The sequence below is a fragment of the Varanus komodoensis genome, unplaced genomic scaffold (assembly GCF_004798865.1).
Source record: "Varanus komodoensis strain SLA01 unplaced genomic scaffold, ASM479886v1 scaffold12, whole genome shotgun sequence".
Taxonomy (NCBI): Eukaryota; Metazoa; Chordata; class Lepidosauria; order Squamata; family Varanidae; genus Varanus; species Varanus komodoensis.
This window is the reverse complement of record NW_025335349.1, coordinates 25333403-25353166: the sequence shown is the minus strand read 5'-3', so window position 1 is coordinate 25353166 and position 19764 is coordinate 25333403. Positions and strand designations below refer to the sequence as shown.

Below are 19764 nucleotides of genomic sequence, written 5' to 3'. Positions count from 1 at the left end.
GATGTGAATTTATTTAATTGTTCGTTTCTTTGGGACCCACGTCAGTTAGGGCAAGAGGGGAGAACATGTGGCCTTCCAAATATTGTAATACCCGTTGACCCTAGGCAGAATAGCAAATGGTTAGGGAGTACGGCCACATGTTCCTCAGCTCTGAACTAGAGTCTCCCTGTCCACTGCTGCCATGAAAAGTAAGATCTGTCCATGAACTTGGGAAGATAAAATGGCTTTACTTCAGCTAGTTATGATTGTCCCTCTGCCCCCAAATTAGCTGTACATCTATTTTCATGTTCCCCATTAATTGTAGGTTTTTAAGGTGCATTATCAGCCCCCAAATTACACTTCTCTGTAGCCTCAGAAAACTTCAGCTTCTGGTGTCTATTGAAAGAAGCCATGACAAGAAAACTGGTTTCTGTTTCAAGAAAACTGGGTACATATTTGCCCCATGACAGCTTAACTGAAGCACAAATGCCCACTATGTCCATGTAGCAAATGTCTCTAATTCCTGCAACTGTTTTCCTTTGGTTCCTTTTCCAGATTTATCATGACAATTTAATGAATAAAGCCCCATATTCCCCGTTTTACCTGGTTATTTAATCACAGGACAGATACATTTTCAGCACTGAGCATCATCTTGTGAATGCATAATTCACTGCAGAGTGCAGCTACTTGGCGCTTTTAAAAAATACTGTTCCTGTAACAGTGACATGCTTGCCAAAAATGCTATTGTGAGAGCAGACTACCTCCAGCTCTGCATCATGTCACATTTACTGTCCAGTCCTATCCAAAGTTAGTTACCTCCTCAGAGTTCACTAGCCTATACGCCCAAGTAAGAGTGCACAGGCTTGCGCTGTCCATTTGGGCCTGATACTGGGTCATCAGAGGCACACATGGAGAAGCACAGACATGCATTGAGGCACCCTCCATCCTGCTAATTTCACTTTAAAACTGCCATCTGCCTTGACCTTGCTGCGCAGTATACAGAAAAATGTGAGCAAATAGAATACAGAATAGAATAGAGGGGGAAGGGCCTGCAAGGCTATTGAGTCCAGTCCCCTGCTCCACTTCCACATGTGGTCATCCTTCCAGCTGCAAGATCATACTTCAGCAAAGACGACTTGACATGCTAGCTTGATAGAGAGCTATGCAGGCAAGTGAAGGGGGATCCAAAGGGGCTTTTATTGCAAGGTTGAATCAGTTCTAGTTTTTTCTTTTCTCAGCTAAGTAAGGTATCTGGTCCATAAAAATCCTGATTATAACAGACTACTTATGGTTTTCTTCTAAACACTGGCATATGTAACAAAGCAAGGGGATGTTAGTCTGTTATACTTATGTCCTACTCTTCATCCAAGGACATTTGAAACATGTAAAGCGAATGATCCCAGGGGAGACTAGAAGCACAACAGGTCCTGTCATTCACCTGTAAGACTATTTGAAAGGTCGCCTGTCTCAATACATACCTAACCATACATTATAAACTTCAGTGCATGGCTCCTTGCAGGTTCCTCCACCATGTGGGAAGGGGCACAACATTATCAGGAGGATGGCCTTCTTGGTGATGGCACTCCACTTGTGAAACACTCTCTCTGGAGAGGTTTGCCTGGTGCCTACCCTTTTTGAGCTTTTGAACCCAGACAAGTAAATTTCCCCCAAATATTTTTAGATACAATTTTAATTCTGATGACCCTTTCATGCTACTTTTGTGCTCTGCAGCTTTTATTATCATTTTAATTGGTATGTTAATATTTTTGTAAACATCCTATGCAAAATGAGTGAAGAGTAGTTGAAAAACATTTAAAATAACAATAAAACGTGCGCACACTAGGCAGCCTGTATAGCCCATTTGCTACAAAAGCAGGGTCCAGAACTTCAGAACAGCCCTGCTGGATGAGACCAAGGCTTTCTCTAATCCAACATCTGGTCTACACCATGACCAGCCCATGAGATTCCACAAGCAAGACATGAGAACAACAGCCCCCCACCCAAATTCTCCAGCAACTGGTGTGTATAGGCACACTGCCTTTGATACTAGAGGCAGCACAGAGCCACCAGGAATATGGTTCATAGATGAATCAATAAAGGTACAGTTTGTATATGTGTAGGGTTCTGACAGATAAGTGTGTGTAAGTGGCATGGACTGCATTATACTTCCCTGATCCCAGTGATGCATGTTCTTTGTAGCAGTGCTAAATGTCAGCAAAAGGTTACGGTCCCCCAAGTAAACGGGCTTGTCTAACTTCAACAGTAGAAGTGTTTTATGTCCGTTCAGACTGTTCAGTAAGGCCAAGTGCACACCCACCTCCCCCGTTCCATAATGAGGAAGCAGCAGCTACCCAGCTGTGAACTGCAGTTGTGCACTCCCTCCTAGTTACTCCTGCAAGCTACTACCACTGTTTGGCAAGCTCAGCACAGAAATGGTTCAAGGAGTCTAGGCATACAACAATTCTATGTCATATGCCATTGCTGCTATGTTCCCACAACCCTAGATAAGAAGCTGAGGACAAGGCAGAGTAGATCTCCACAAACCTGGAATGTATTCAGTCTTTTATCTCACGAAAGAGCTCACAGCTAAAGCTGAGGTAAAATGATATAGGATGAGGCTTTTCTGATACCACTGACTTACCTCATTCACGGAATTTGGGGGTGGCCGGGTGTCCAGACAATGATGACAGAACCAAACTAGTTCACTTTCAGGAAGATGGCCGCCTTATGAGCCCCTTGACCTTCTTCCATTTGGTGCCCTCCACATGTGTTGAACTGCAAGCTAATTATTCCCAGCCAGCACAACTGGATCTTCCACTGAAGAAACCTGGGACCTTCCACTGACTTGAATCAACTGAGCCTATTTTAAGTTTCCAACTTTAAGATAATAAATCTGCATTGAATCAATGAAAAGCATGCTCTGCAACATAATGAACTTTGAAAAACAAACAAAGACACCTTCCAGAAGGACAACTTTAATTGTACACTATTGACAACAAATAACAAATGGCCAGAAACAAAAAGTCCTCATCCAGTTTAGTTCAGCCCTCAGAAACCTCATATACCCCACAGAAGGGGTTCTCCATATCAAATGGCATGCTGAGAAGGTCACGGAACTGATGCAGTTTTGTGCAGCTTCAGATGACTGCATTATAAAAAAAGAAAACGGGTCACATCGTAACAATCACCCCAGTCGATTACAACAGCAACTGTTAAAAAACCAAACAAAATCAAAACCAAAGCACATCTAATTTTCAAACCAACAGCTCCACTACACAACTTGAGACGTAGGTCCTGCAGGAAGCCCATACTCAAGTTAAGTTGGTCACATATGGAGATAATCAAGGGAGTTGTTCCCGCAGGCCACCTCATCGCATGCCATGCCATGGATGTCAGCCTGGAGTCTTTTCAGTGGTTGCGCGCCGATTTCATAGAATAGTAGAGTTGGAAGGAACCAAGCAGGCCATCGATTTCAACCCACTGCTCAGTGCATTACACAAATTTACACCACCCCACTCAGATGTCTCTCCATTTCTGGACCTCCTCCTCCAAGATTTCACTTTCTGTTATACATACGGCTACGGAAGACCATTTTCAGTTCCCAGGCTTTTCAGACTTCGAGCTTGAGACCTGTTTTACCTGCAGCTTTTTATTACTGTGATTTGATTGTATGCAATTGTGCTGGTTTTATCGCGATATGTACGTCACTGTAAATCACTCTAGGAACCATCTGGCAGATAGGCGGTGAATACAACTCGGATTATCCAAACAAATAACATCGTTTTAAAGGAATGGCATGGGCTCTCGAGAATGTCTGAAGTATCTTTTTGCATGACCCTCCCCAGCTAGTTGCAAAATTGCAGCTGCGCAAAGAGAAGGCGGGCGTTGGACGGAAAGAAATTAAAAGGGCAATGTCAACATCTGGCTGTGGGGCTTGAGCTAGAAACGAGATGTTTATATATTTCTGTCTACTTGGAGAAGTAACTCCCATTCATTTCAGTGCTGCCTATTTCCAGGTAAATAGATTTAACGTTGCAGCCAGAACTCGAACGCGTGATTCCCTTTGCAAGCCGCCATTTGGGTATCAAGGACGCAATGTAAATAAGAAAACCATTAGTATCCGTAGAGATAGAAAAGTTATGCCTAACGCAAGCTCAACTTGCATTGCTTGAAATGTTCGTCGCGCTCCGTCAAAAGGGAAAGCATAACGCATCTACAAACAAGATTGTTGTTATTGGCTTCACATTAGGCGTACAGCCACTGGTCTTTGTTTTGGTGACTAGTTTACAGCACTCATCCCCGGTGATGCGTAACATCTTGCATTACAAATGTGTTCATTAGTGACTGAAATGAATAAGGTATAACCGATTCCTATTTTACTATGTCTCTCCTTTGTCCTGTACCCATCCGCAACCATCTACTTCACGTATTCGGCATTTGCCTGTTACACCCAAGAAAGAGTAACTTCCCTCTGATGGGTTAAGGGCCGACAGACTTCCAGCTCTGTCAGTAGGGCTTGCTTCCGATACTGGACTTCACTGCTGCAATCTTGTTCAATCATACCTATTAAATTTAGTGGACTTAGTTCAAAGAAAACATGCAAAGACGCGAGTTGCACTCTGTTGGTGCTCGCCCTTTTAAGGAGCTAGGGAGAATTTGAGCGCCATTTCGAGTTTGGGAGGCGGAAATCGGTTCAGGTTCTGCATTAAGCATTGAGCTGTTTGCCCGGTACCAAGTGAGGGAGAAAAAGAGGAAGATGGAACGGCTCGTGGAGTTGGTAAATATATACTGATGAGGGGCGGGGGATGCTTAAGGCTGCAATCGTATGTACACTGACTTAGGAGTAAGTCTCACTGATTTCGGCGTAATTCTTTTGAGTTAAATTCAGCGAATTGAACTCCACGATTACAGCTCCCTGTACGTTGCAGTTTCACTTGGGGCCTGTTTGTGGGATACCTGTGGGTCTGATCCAGTATGGTTCGTTCATTTATAGGGCTAGGAGTGAGTGCCTATGAATTCAGTGGGACTTAATTTCTGAATAAAAATATGTTCAGAATCGTTCTAATAGAATCAAGTTCTGTTAGTTTGGGATAGACGGTTGGAAGACCGATGATTGTTATTCGAGGCAAGTCCCACTGGGACCTCGTGGGTAGGTTTAGAACTGCGTCGCTAAAAGCCCACTCTTGCGTATTTATTTGGTAATACGTCTCACTAATCTCGTGGGACTAATTGCCCAAGCAAATATGTGCAGGATCATCAGCGCTTGGAAAGAAGGTGGAAATGGGTTGTTGAGAGAATAAACATAATGAGTTAAGCTGATTCTCGGTTCACACAAAGTTGTTGCAGGTCGCTGGTTTAAACAAGAGCTGGGTCTCCATTTGGGGTTGAGGAAGTATCTGAGAAGAAAATAAATGTACTCCAGTTTGCTAGATTGTGGATTCTCAGGCTTGTCCTGTGAATCCACAGGGACTGTGTTCACGCTAGTTGCAATCACTCCATCTTACTGAATTCACCGGGACTTAAAGGTCCCAGGCGGGCGTACGATTCTAGCCTCAGAACAGGCAAAAGATGGTGTGGATTCCTGTTCGTAAAGGCGTCTGTAAAAAGAGGTATTGCATATCTTGCTGCCGATGCTGCTTCTTCCGTCTTTATCCCTTGTGCGCCGAGCAGTTTAAATTTCGCAGACACAGTAAAACAGATCACGCGCGTGTTTCTTTGGAGCTGCCACATTTAACCCTGGAAAAGAGGGCGGCTTCTGGCCGTACTGAAGAGCTTCCGCTATTCTTTCCACGGGCTCTCATTGGCTGCTGCTCGGCTTGTTAACTCCTGGGGACAGACTGGTGGCTGTCCGTAAGATCTGAAGGTACAACCTATCTCCCACTTCTCTCTTTGTTCCGCCAATACTGTAATTGACTGGTGGCCCCTTCCCCCGGACATTACAATAGGAGAAGGCTTCTCTTTAAAATAACCACCGCTGTACAGGAACACAGCTTATTAAAGGTTCCATAATAAAGGTTCCAAGGTGATTCGAGGTAAGGATAGCACCTTTTCTGCCGTTCTTGCAAGCTCTCGTTGTGTGTTGTGCTGGCTGTTCTTACTTCACCAGAGATGGCTCTTGAGTTACGGTGCACGTTGCCATTGCCATGGCAAGAAATAAGTTGCCTAGATAAGAGAGGTCCTGGCAGAGTAGAAATCCTTTCCCATGTTTTTGGTTGCAACAAATTTGGGGATGCTACCCAATCCGCGTTAGTTTAGTGTATCTTTGTGGGCTGTCTCTGAAAATGAGCCAATGGATCCCAGAATTATTCTTTTAATATGTCTCCAGTTATTCACTTGTTTGGGGGATCCAGATGCCTTTTCTCTGGATACTATTTTTGGAAGTGTTGGATTGTATTTCCCTCGCATGTACACTACATTTTCACAAAAACACAAGACACCACCATCAACACCAGAGATATAATGTTCTAACATATTTGTTGCATTATGCAAGGATCACAGGGCACCCACTGGTGTTGATGTACAGCATATCTCATTATTTTACATTTTCATGGCAAATTACAGAAACAGTCAGGCTGAAATAATAAAAAAGACATCAACACCAGCCACTCCTGGTATGATTTGGCTATTTTGAATTTTTAAAAGTTAACATGTATAAAAGCAAAGTTAAAGTTAAGCGTGCCACTTAAGTGTGAAACTGCAACTCCCGAATTCTGTCTGTCCTCCTCCTCGGCAGGAATCCCCTGCCATTTCATTCTCAATATGTTTTCTTAGTTTTATGAAAACTTTATATTTCACTCTTCAGTACTGTGATTTGCAGCTGTGTAGAGATGACTGTCTATCCCTGTCTTTTCCTCCCCCTCTCTTTGCAGCCACATAAACCTACCGGCTTTCTGTTACACAGAAGGTATTAGGAATACAGCATTAATACAAGTAATGTGAAAGGAGAAAGTGTACTTCATAAAAACTACTGCATGGCTAGGCATGTCAGCTCGAATTTAGGCCTCAAGAATCATATATTTATTTATTACTGTTTTATCCTGCCTTTCCTTGAAGGAGTTCAGGGTACAGTACATGCCACCTAACCTTCACAACAACCTTCCAAGGCAGGTTAGATTGAGAGATTGTAATCTAACATACCTGCAGAGCACCAGTTTGGGAAAGGGTTCCTCACATGTTTATTGCCTGAACAGAAAACAAGGTAGTGCATACTCTTACTGTATTAATGCAGATACATATTTTATGGCTGTATAAAATTTAAGTTGGTCAGGTCTACAATCCTTTATCCACATAATCGGGACTAAATCCTATTGAATTCAGTGGGACTTGCTGCTGAGTAGACATTGCACTATGGCCTTAACTAATCAAGCAAAATCTTCCTGTTTGTTTGCTTGATTTAGTGTTTGGGCAAATGCTTGACTAAAGGTAAATGCTGCCCTTAGCATTCATGGCTTCACATGATTAGGGATTCCCTTTGCACTATGGAATCTGAAGCACTTCTTGTAACTGCTATTATAGACCATCCTTGTCATTTCCACACCACAGGACCCAGTATGGAGTGCCAGCCTTCCACATGGAGACCTGTTTCAAGTACCCTGTAGTTCCCCACGTACACCAGGGACTGCTGTATGTAATCTACACCCAAAAAACAAATTTTTCAATCAGAGCACCATGTTTAGGATTTATTATGAACACAGTGTTTCAATACTTCATGTATCTGCAGTTCTGTTTCTGATATCTATTATTTTTTGACAAAAAGAACAGAAAGAGGAAGGGCATGTATTCCAACGAGATGGATTTTTTTTCTTTTTCTTTTTAAAGGTTGACGGTGGGGTGGTTATTCCATGCATTTGTAACAAGACGCTAAAAGCAAGCAAGAGTTGTTTAAAAAAATCCTGTGAGGATATGCCTGTTAGGACTTGGAAGGGGAGAATTTCTCTGTAGATAGCAGGTGAAAGAAGCAATCCTGTCCTTATTTAGACAGAGAAAGTCTAAGAAACCTTCTCATGACTGGGAGGTTTTTTGGCAGGGCCTTTGTGCCTAAACTCGCATAGCATTAGGCCCTGAAGGGGCTGCCAACGTCTCCAACCCTCTTTCATGCACTTTGGGGTAAATCTCGATGAATTAGTGGGGACCACTTCCTGAGACATCTTGCGCGGGCGTGCGCTGAATTCCTTGGAGAGAGGCACCCGCCATAAATTATGGTGCAGTATACTCCAGTTTTTAAGCGATGTGCCCAGTTTTTGAAAAGCCTGCAGGAGCCATGTGCATTCACTCCTGCCCCTCTTTCTGCTACGGCCTCTTTAGACCGCGCCGCCGCTATCGCATTCAAGCGCCCGCCTCGGTTCCTCTCACGTTGAGCTGTTCACGCGGGACTTGCAGCAGCGCTCGCCTCCCGAGGGCCGCGTCAGCCGCAGTTGCCTCTCCTGCCGCAGCGCGGGGAGAGCTCGCGTTCCCGGGATTGAGAGTGAGCGGCTGTGTCACGTGGCGACGCTAAGCCGCATCCTTTGGCTTTGAAGCCTCGCCCCTGCCGGGCCACGTGAGCCGCCATGTGGCTCACGTGGCTCAGAACAGCCGGGGCTCGTGGGGTGGGGGGAGTCGTAGGAGCACGTGGCTAGATGATTCCTGCTCTTGGAGGCTCGCTCAGGTCCTGGGTTCATGTGCATCGGCACACACGCGAACGCAATCCAAAGGGCCTGTCAGAACTGCAAGGATGAAGCATGGCAGAGTAAAATGGGACGCCTTACAAGCTGGAGGCATTTGAGTCATTGCCACTGGACACCAAAAGCAGCCTTCCGCAGCCTGGTGCCTTCCAGATGTTTTGGACTTCAACTCCCATTAAGCCCAGCATGTTGGGAGATGTTGTGCAAAACATCTAGAGAGTACAGTGTTGGGGAAAGCCTGCCAAGTCATCTGGCACTTAAGAGCGAATCCCCCCACCTGGGCTCCCTCCCCTTTCTCTGGGTCCTGCTGTCCGGGTCCTACTCTAAATCACGGTTCAGGTCGTAGCTGGTTTAGTCTGGGAGGCACATTGTGAACAGAGTGGGAATGTTTCATTCACATTATTCCAGCTGTTCTCCCAGCCTTTAATTTACAGCACGGACAGATGAGGAATTGCTGTGAAGATAAAGGATCAGAATGTGTAAAGTGAGGCCATTACTCTTACCTCTTGCAGTTAGGACTCTTCTAATTCAGAGCAAAGATAGGAAGGCAAAGTGTACAGATGTGTTTGTGGGAATGGGACAGTGATGGCCAAACTGAGATGTTTCTTTGCATTGTGTTAGTATTTTTTCACTTGTTGGAAAAAATAATGAGTTTCCATGATCTTCTAAGTTCACCGCTTGCTACACACTTCAAGTTCCATCAAGCATATTGCTGTTTGGTTTGCATATTTGTTTATCAATTTATTAGAATATTGGGCATGTAGCAATAGGCAGCTCTTCTGCTAAGCACAGGATATAGTTGCACTTTGGACATGCATGTCTCCTGCTTTATAAGGTTTTGTGATTATTCAGCTTGGATGAGGTATGTTTCCTGCCCTTTCTGAAAAGAACATTAAAATTTGGCTGGGCTGGAGAATGAATTTCAGAGTAAATTTTCTTGCCTTGCAACCTGCATGCATTTTCATTAGCTGTTAAAAAGCCTGGGAAGTGAGTGAGAGAGATCTGCAGTAACAGAACAGTAAAAAATGTTACTAGATAGAACATAACAAGCTGTCATGGTGCATAAAGAGGATATATACATTGTATGAATTTATTTATTAAAAATCCATAGCTGGACAGTGCCTTTATAAGGACATTTAAAATTCTATAAAAATGTGCAGGCTTTGAGTTCTGCCAAAGACTTAATCAGTTTTTGTTTACTTGTTTCTTTATTTGAAGGATTTTACACTGCTCTTCAACCAATAAAGTATTCTAGAGTGACTTATAAAAATCCGTAATAAACATTCCTTACCTTTAGGTTCAGGATTTAAAAGATACAATGCAAAATGAAAAGGGATGGAAAGTGGGAGGAAAAAATTCTAAATTGAGGTACTAAGCCATGGTTGCCTAGAACAGCAACAGTTCAAGGACTGGAGGACCCTGTCTTTGCTGACATCAGCAGAACTGATGGATTGGCTGCACTTCTTTTCTCTTTCTCCTGCTATCACAGCCCCATACTCCTATTAAATTATGGCATTTGTCCACATCAAGTAGTCCTTTGTGCCATACTTGATGAAATCTTACTATTGGTTTTCAAAATACAGTGGTACCTCGGCTCACGAATGCCTCGTGAAGAACAAAATTTCATAAAAATTTTGACTCGGGTCTCGAACTCTGCATTCGGTGGCGACTGTGATCGTGGCCATCTCCCCACCCCAAGTGGGGAGATGGCCACAATCATGCTGGGGGCGGGGGGGAGATAGTCGTGATTGTATCTGTCTTTCCTGCACAAGCACAACCGCGATCTCGGCTATCTCCCCCCCCCCCCAGCACGATCGCACCTGTCTCTCCCCCACAGCATGCCGGGATGACGGGCATGTGCAGGGATGATTGGCGTGAATGCAGTCGGGCTGGTGGGGCGGGGAGATGGCTGTGCTTGTGCTTGGGTTGGGGGGTGGAGATGGTCACAAACTTTGTTGTTTTTTGTCACTTTGCTTCACATTTTTCTGATTTAAAAAATATAGTTACAGAATGGATTAACCTTATTTACATTGAAACTTATGGGGAAATTTAACTTGGCTCATGACCAATTTGGGTCATGACCAGAGTCCTGGAACGGATTAAGTTCATGAGTCAAGGTACCACTGTATAATAAGAGCATGGCACACCAGTGAAGTATAATGCCTGGAGGCAGGCACAGGAATGGTGTATTTAATAATTATCCTAAGAACATGATGTGCGAACTCAAAACAAACCTGTTTTAGCTGGCTTCCATTAATTTCAGACTTTTTGGTTGATGGACCATTTCCAGTTTTTGTCTATATATCCATTTGTGATGCTAGCTCTGCTTTTTCCCTGCCTTCTCCCCTTGAAAATAATGAAAATACTATGAGCCGCTATCTCCCTCACTTTGTGTAGATGTAGAAGCTCTACCCCACATAGCGGGGTGTTAGTAAGCAAGGTATCCTCCTACACCCTTCGGAGTGATGTATGCAAGCAATGCTTTATTTTGCAAATATGAATTAACCGATTTTAACCCATAGGGTGTCCAAATATGTTACTGCTCCGCAGTGGTAAAAAGCCACCACTTCCTCTTAAGTAACACTTTTAAGTGAGAGCCTATCTGTTTCTCAAAGGATTGAACAGTTCATATTGTGAATGTGTATACGCCTGCGCACACCCACACTTCAGTGGCCAGCCCATGGGTCCTGGGTTACTTGTTTGCCACAGCAACAAGCTAAACTGCCTAGGTCATAAGTTGTCATGACCAACCTTTGTTGGTTGACTATTCACTGTGCCAGCTGACACACACCGCAACCCATTGTGGCTTATCTTCATTCTCCTATAATTGTGTTTTTGATGGAGATAAAAACAAGGGATTTGAATGGCAGTCAGGTGCAGAAACCCATACATGGTGTGGGGTGAGTTTAACATTTGACACTAGCTAATTGATTATTAGTACTCAAGAAGCAGATGGATGCAGGCATGACAGATACCTGCAGGAGGCACTTCGCTGTGTTAATTCTTTTCACAGCATGTGTGGAGGTATTTACCAACTGCAACAAGACATTCATCTACACCTGGGGATCAGTATTTCAGGATTCATTCTTAAAATTTTAAAGACTGAATGAGGTCACTTCCACCACAGGCTGTGATTGGTTCAATATTTCCAGCTACATTTTGACCTGGATTGTTAATTGCACTTTGTGGAAGAAGATGGAGCGCTGATGTTTTAAACTTCCTTGAAATAGCAAAAATACAGAGCTTGAATTTTAGAGTCTGTATGAAAATCATGAATTGCAACAATAACCTGAGCTGCATCAGTTTATGAATGGGCAGTTAAATCACAGCAGTGACATGTATAAAAATGGGTGATGGGTTTTTGCCATCTCTGTTATGCACCTAAAGGTGACATTTTGGGGGCATACTTGGTTGGATCCAATATGATTTTTAAAATATGTAGAAAACATCTGTTGCCCAAACTGGAATATGTGGTGTATCAGCTACGGCATGATTATGGATGGAGAATATACAGAAAGACAAAATATGCAATCATATATGAGTCTGTAAGGAAGTCCACCCATATATAGTCCAGGTTTGGAGAGTGGTGGGAGCTCATCTGGATCTTAGGACCTAGAGCAGCCGTCTCCACCCTGGTTTCTTCTAGATATTTTGGAGTTCAAGTCTTAATCAGCCACAGCCAGCATGGCCAAAGGTCACGGATCCTGGGTGTTGTAGTCCATAGTATCAGCACATTGTGCTTGCAGTGGCTGGCCTAAAGAGAAGGAAACCTAGAACTGTGTCTCTGTTAATAGTATGAAAGCTGTTTATGAACTTCAAGGACCTTTCATGTGCCCTTCTGGTGCTTACTAACAACCTGAGTGTCTTGACCCTTTAGGGATAAACCTGTTCTTTGTGCTCATGGCTACAGTTATATCAGAAAATGCTGGAGGTTTCCAGATATGTCTACCCAGCTGTTGTTTGATATAACACATTCCTGAATCTAAACCAGTTACACATGTTACAAGTCTATAACATAACCATTCTTACATATACACTTGATCACCCATACCAGTGTGAGCCTGGGGAGTTGCTTTATAACCGATCAGAACACAATGGGGATGACTTCATTCTGATATTAGGTTTCCAGGACAGTCAGATGCTTGCTTTGATGATTAAAGAGCCAAGATGGCAAAGTTCTTAGCACATGCCTGTTGTGCACTGCAGGCTCTGTATTCATAAAGCTGGAGAAATAGTTGTTCTTACGCTTGTATGTTTTGCTTGTGCAATGTGGAAAAAGGTTTGGTACAAGAAGGGTTAAAGCATCGCAAGAGTATTGTGAGGATACAGATACTGTGAGGACCCCTGTCATTTGTTCATGTGAGTGTGACTTGCAAGCAGATTAGCCAGTGGCAAGTTTTGGAATGACTGTCAGCACCTTCTCTGTCAAGAGTGATAGAAAAGGATTATTTGAACCTAATTTAAGGTTATTGCAACCTTAGCAGCACTTTGCATCTAATCACATTCAAAAATGTTGAATTTTTTATTGTGGAATGTTGCTCCAACTTCCAAGAGACTGGGGTTTATTTCAGCTGTGCCAGAGGAGCAAATACTGGCAGTGCTACATTGACAACAATACAATTATGCTGGAGTGGAGGGGGGCATCCATGCTTGATCCTAAGCACTGTGACGAGGAGTAGAAGTCACATACTGGGATTGTGAGCCTCTTTGTAGTCTGCAGCAGAGAGAATGTCCTTTCCTCTCCCTGATAGCTCAGAGGAGATGGTGGTAGAAGGTAGATGGATCTGACTCAAAGAATCCCTGGGGATTCTGCATTCTCGTAGTGCTATGCCTCTCCTCTCTCTGCTGGTTAGGATTAGCAGCATTGTTTCTAAATTCCTTGCAATTACCGAAGAAACTGAGGTAGTTCAACCTTTATTTTTTCCTAGAAAAAAATCAATATGTGTTAGAAAATAAATACCTAAAATAAAAAGTACATGTAACAGATCAAAAGCAAACCTTACATTAGTTAAAGTTTGCTTTTACAATTAATATAAGTAATCCAGTTTTGAAGAAACCTTTTATAAATCTGTTTCCTTGTCAAAACCCATTATGCTTGCATACATTATAGCATGTTCATGTTAATGTTATTTCCTGTTTAGCCTCTTTAGATATTTTTGAGAGCTTCCAGGATCTAGCATAACATCTGAGCTGCAACAATTTCATAAGATAATTGCTTTTAGTATGCCAGAATTCTATTCTGTGTAAAGGCCAATAACAAAAAGGAAAAAAAAAAATCAAAGAATCAAAAGTTTGTTCGAAGAAATTGGTTATTTCTCCAGTTTATTTATGATTTTTAAAAAGTCTCAGCTAATTCACATTACCAAATATTGAAGTAGTTCTTTTCTCTTTTTTGCAATTCTGATATATATGACTGCATGAGCTAGATACTTTGTTAATAATGTATTAATAAAATATTAATTCTGTATTCCATTTTTATATGTTAAACATAAGGAACTAGTTTCAGAACAGCTTGCAAAGGTTATGATAGGAAATGCACCGATGGTGTAAGCACAGGAGTTATAGAAATGCTTGCAAATAGGAGAAATCCAAGGGGTCATGGTAGTGTCAGTCATCCAGGCTCTGTGAGCCTGTCACACATGGCCAAAGTTTGTTTTAGACAAAAAGAGGAACACTTTCTGGCTGCCTAGTATTGTGTGAGTCCTATGCTAGTCTGGAAATATTGTAGCAGGGGGTCTTCCTTGACCCAGTTGTTTGTGTTTACCTGGCTTTGTTAGAACACAGCAGTGTGGACCATAAATGGTTGAGAATGAGGTCTGTTATGTAACTCACATGTGCTTCTTCTGATATGCCCTAGCCTGTCCCATTTATTTCCAGGTGAATGACGCTGGGTTTCAGTCATGGTCAGAGGTGGGATCATGAAGCCATGCTTATCTCTGATGGTGCATAGTGCAGACTTAGATTAATGAGGCTGCATTACAAAAACTGAGATCAGTTAAAGCTGAAAGCCAAAAATCCTAGGGATTCTGATCTTTTTCACCCATTGCCATCTTGTTCCCATTCCCAAGTTTGAGTTGTGTTGAAGGGCTTATGTGTGCAAACAATGCTCTTCTTTTGGTGATGTTTTATCCCGTGATAACTGCTTCTTTTTGTATGTTGCCATTAGCCATTTGTGGTGACTATCATTAATTAGATTGATATTAAGTTTTTATATGTGGTGTGAGCATTTATTGTGCTTTACATATAGTGTTTTGGCAGTTCTTGTGACAACCCTGTAAAGTAGCAGGTATTTCTCCATACTGGAAGTAGGGATATAAAGTGTTCAAATAGTTGCTTAAGGCCGCCTACTTATGAGGTATCATTTGTTCTGGTCCAAAAGTCACTCTCCTAGACGTTACGTTATCCTAACAGTTGAGTGGCAGAATTTCTCTTGCTTTTAGTTAAGTAGGTCCAATGCCTATAAACTAGCAGAGCACCCAGGACCTACCCTGTGGCTTTCCAGGTTGAATTTTTCTGCATGTTCCTGAAGCACTCTTCTGGCATGTTGCAGTGGCATAAAAGCTACCTGATGCCTGTGCATGGGACCTTAGGGTGCTTCTTGTGCTGAGTTAGACCTTCATTCAATATTTCCAACACTGACTGGCAGCAATGACTTTGCAGGGCTGGAGACGCTACACATTGAACCTGTGACCTGTTATGTGGAAAGCAGATGCTCTGCTGCTGACCTGCACCCATTTTGCACTGCGCATGGTCACCTGGCCATGAAGAGCAGCTTCCTCATATAAAGCAGCTGTAAAAAGTAGCCCTTTGAAGTCTCTTGTTCAAAAGTTTCAGTCTCTGGTTTTGAAAAAGAAGCCATGGCGAGGGTTCAGTTGATCTTCCTAATCCTGGGTACTTGTGAGCCGGTGTTACTGTTTATTAGTGAAAGCAGAGTGCTCTGTACACTTTTCTTTGGTATGCTGTTTCATCTTTGTTATTTCATATATACTGGTGTTCAGAACTGGTTCTATGTTTATACTTTGACTCAGACATTGAGCTGTGATTATATCACAATTCCTAGAACAAAGTGTAGGAAGAACTCATTTAAGTTTGGTGTGATTCATCAGGAAATTACAGCAATTTGTACAGAAATGGAAGTGTTATCTTAGGAAAAAGTGAGGAAAGTGACTTAACTAAAGCAAATTGTGAAGATCTGAGTTTATCCCCTTCCATGGAACAGAAATTCATGGCTACTGAGTGTCCACAGGAAAGCTAATGTTATTCAGTACTCTCCCAGAGTAACAGGAGGGAAACTAGGAATAATTAACGCAAGGAATTGCTATAGCTGAACTTGTTAGTGAAGAAGGAGATAGAGTGTTAAATTAAGTCTTCTTGTACACAGGTTTTGCCAGGTTCTCTAGAAACTGGATTGGGGGTAAGTGTTGCAAGAAGTTATATTACATTTTTTTTTGACTTCATGCTGTTGTGAAATGCCCTACAGCCATGGAACTGAAACCTGATTGTCTTCTCACAGGGAGGTGGGCAGAGGAAGAGCAGAGGAGTGGTTTCCAAGAAAACTCTTTCAGACTGCAATGGATATATGTGCAGTTTTTTTTGAAAAATGCTTGCTTCTCTTCCTCAATGTCTGTTAGCAGAAGCATGCTCTTCTAGAAAGAGTATGTCTGTCTTCCCCACCTTTTGCACACTCAGGCATGAAAGACAGGTTGTATAATCTTGTTGTGGTAAAAGATGAAGACAACGTTCTTTGAAAGATGTGGCCTACTATGTTGACCCTTACATTTCTAGTTGATACCTTGCTAAGAGGGGGTGATTGGTTGAGTCCATGAGATGGCCAACGCCTGATAAAGAGAGGCCCCAGTTGCCTTGGAGCAAAGTTGTCAGATGACTCCCAGAGAAGTCCTCCCTGGACCTGGATTATTTTGGCATGGCATTGCCGGTCTTTGCGTTTCTCCATCTCAGGCAAGATGCTTGAGCCAGTGGTGGTAACTCAACTCCAGACACTCTTGGATGACAGAGGTTACCTTGATCTAATTCAGTCTGATGCCTGGCCTGATGTAGGCATAGAAATGAATGTGGCTGCTTTAAGGAAAGATGATTCTCATGGGCCTCTCTGTGACTTTTTCCCTTCCTGGCAGGCAGATTGGGGAATGTGATTCGGGGGAAGCATGCTCTGTACCATGGTAGTTGTGCTACATAGTACCACAGGATCCTGTTCTGCCCCGGTCTCTTAAAATCTGTAACAGGAGCAGGCAAGTTGTGTCCCAAATCTGTAACAGGAGCAGGCAAGTTGTGTCCCTTCAGGTGTTTTGGCTTGCAGTTCCTTTTATCCCTCATTACTGGTTTTGCTGGGGCCACAGGTTACCCACCCTGAGCTGTTGAGAGATTTGGGGTGAGGTAGCATCAGTATGCTGATGACACCTGATTTTCCATTGGGTCCAGATGAGATAATGGATATGCCTGGGGTTGGTAACAGGTAGAATGACAGCTACTAAACTTAAGCTTGATTTACACAAAATGCTGCTAATCCTATCCTGGTGGTGGCATCACGACCCCCCTTCCCTTATGGAATAGATTCACATCTTGCATTGCTTCAAAATCTTGCTCTGGCTATGACTGCTCAATTGTCATCTGTGGCATGCATGAAGCATCACGTAATTCTTATTTTACTATTTATTTATTTATTAGATTTATATCCCACCTCTTTTTACCAAGAACTTAAAGCAGCTTACATTATTCTCTTCCTCCTGCTCTCAGTCTTATCCCTACAACAACCTTGTGAGGTAGGTTGGGCTGAGAGTCTGACTAGCCCAAAGTCACCCAGTTGGCTCCATGGTCAAGTAGGAACTAGAACCCAGGTTGCCTGGGTCCCATTCCCATGCTCTTAACCACTATACCATACTGGCTCTCTTGTTTTTTGTTGCAGTCTAAGGCAGTGCTGCCAATAAGCCTTCAAAGGATACTGTCTTCCCCTTTTTGTGATTGCCTGCCTCTTTCTCGTTGCCCAATTATTACTCCCATTTTGCCTTGAAGCTAATGCCCTCGAGTGGCAAATGGTGGCAGGAGGAGACTATGGTCCCTATATTCAGAGGGACTGTCACTCTGTATGCAGAGAGGAGGGAGAGGTGTGTGCCTGTTTGCAGCTGACCTGTCTTGGCTGTGTTGTGCAGCTCAGTGTTTTGCTTTCCTTTTCCACTTTTTGGTTTTTTTAAAAAAAGAGACAGGGTCACATGACCACTTCCACTCCTACGGGTTCAAATAAGCCACCAGGGTTTGTGGCATGCTCTGGGTACCTGTAGATGTTCATTCTGTAACCCAGTCCCTGTTCATAGGTTGTGTCATCCGAACCTGGTAAGGGTGAATTGCTAGGCAGTTAAACAAGCCTTGAATAACCCAACAACAAACTCAACAAGTTGTGGCCTCATGTTGAATATTCCGGGTGACCGCCTGGCTGCACCATAGTGCACTATGAATGGGCCCCCACACAGGTATGCTTTCTTTGTGTGTGTGCTTACAAATGATTAAGACAAAGCACCTCTTTGGGGATGTGTATGAGAGACACAGTGGTGCTCATCAGAGAATCAGGATTGGCTGCACCTCACTGGTGGGTGTGCACATTGTGGCATACAGGGCTGCATGCACACCTAACGTGGCACTGCAGTGTATTTTTGAATCTGCTGTTCTCCGTAATTACATTGAAGCTGCTACTCAGCTTTTTTGTACTAACATGCTAAACTGGATGTCTGTGCAATACTTCTTAGTTAAGTTTTATTTTATAACTAAGAATAAAAATTATTAAAGTTTTATGTTTTAAAATTGTATTGACTTGGCCCTTTTTTGCAAGCGGCACAGAGAGTGTTGGGCATTAGGGGGTATGTGAACCAAACTAATAAATAGAGTTGAGAGTTGGTGTGTTTTCCCAGCCGTCTAGAACCCAGTACAAAACTACATCCAGTGCCTTAGCCAATAGAGTATTGCATTCTCCTATTCAGAGTGTCAGTACTGAATCTGAGCATGTGCCTTCAGCTATGTGCTTGCAGAAGTTCTTGGTGTTCCTGAACATTTCTGCAGCACCTCTCACACCCCCTCTCAGTGCCTGACCTGGGTTGTAATAACCTCCTAGACTGCTGGAAAGTAGGTTAGCACCATGCAGTACTCTGGGTAAGTGGACTAGTTGCATAAGCCAAGTTATGTGATGTGCTATCACATAAAATCAGTGATGAATAAATTCCTGGTGATAATATACATTTAGGGAAGTTTGCCTTGTGGGTGGGGAAAGCAGTTTTGTCTTTTTTGGAGCTGAGAGTTTTGCCAGCTGTCAGCAGACCTGTTGCTCCCAGCGAGTCCTCTGCTCCCCCTTGCCTCTCTCTGTCCCCAGACATTTTGGAAGGATTCCAGCTGCACATGTGTCTCAGGAGCTTGTGTGCATGAAGGTCACAGGAGCCAGAATATTTTGCTGGTAAAATAAACTACACAGTATTGTGTACACAGAGTCTCCCTCTCTCTCCCTCTCTCTCCCTCTCTCTCTGCCTTTTGCTCTGTAGCCCATGAGGAATTATCTGTGCTACCTTGAGCTCTTGCTTAAGCTGTGAAAATTCTGTAATGTTGATTCTGTTGTTGCTTCAGGTTTAACTCCTGTGCTGAAGTTTGCTTTTCTTTTGTACTTTGCAGTCAAGAGGAGTCTGGAGGATTCTGTTTTCTGGTGCAGGAGGGACTCATGTGAGCCAGAGCACTCTGAAGACTTTTACCTCTTCCAGTGTGTTCAGTACATGTAACTGCTGAGCAATTGTCTGCAGTTTGGGGCTGAGCATAGTCACCAACAGCTTTCCCTAGGAGCTGGAGAGGCTCAGCTCTCTTGCTTCCTTCGGCAGAGGAAGATATCAATTAGAAAAGTGTGCCTCTTTTGCATCAGCTGCTTGGCAGAGGAAGAGTGGCAGGTGTAGTATAGCAACCCCTGTGTTTCATCTTTTAATGCTGATGTTGTGTCCCAGCAAATGTGCAGCCTGGCAACATCCTGAAAGAAATAATTTCCACCTCTCATTACCGCTGGTGCTTTTAAAAAGCCCCTCTGGTATACTGGAGGCTTTCTCAGTTGGTAGCAATAACTAAATTTCCCACTGTGCCTCCA

General features: G+C 43.2%; 1 protein-coding gene across 9 annotated transcripts in view; it reads left to right on the top strand.

Moving 5' to 3' along the window:
• Positions 1 to 4663: 4663 nt before the first annotated feature.
• The window catches only part of TIMELESS (timeless circadian regulator), a 57752-nt gene continuing 42651 nt past the window's right edge, over positions 4664 to 19764 (top strand). For 2 of the 9 annotated variants that reach the window (XM_044421951.1, XM_044421959.1), the window contains exon 1: positions 4664 to 4756. The gene's annotated coding sequence lies outside the window, so the exon portion shown is untranslated. Of the gene's footprint in view, positions 4757 to 5594; positions 6012 to 7560; positions 7603 to 16036; positions 16054 to 19076; positions 19096 to 19764 lie in introns of those variants that run through there. The other 7 variants (XM_044421950.1, XM_044421957.1, XM_044421958.1 and 4 more) reach the window with 6 other exon arrangements.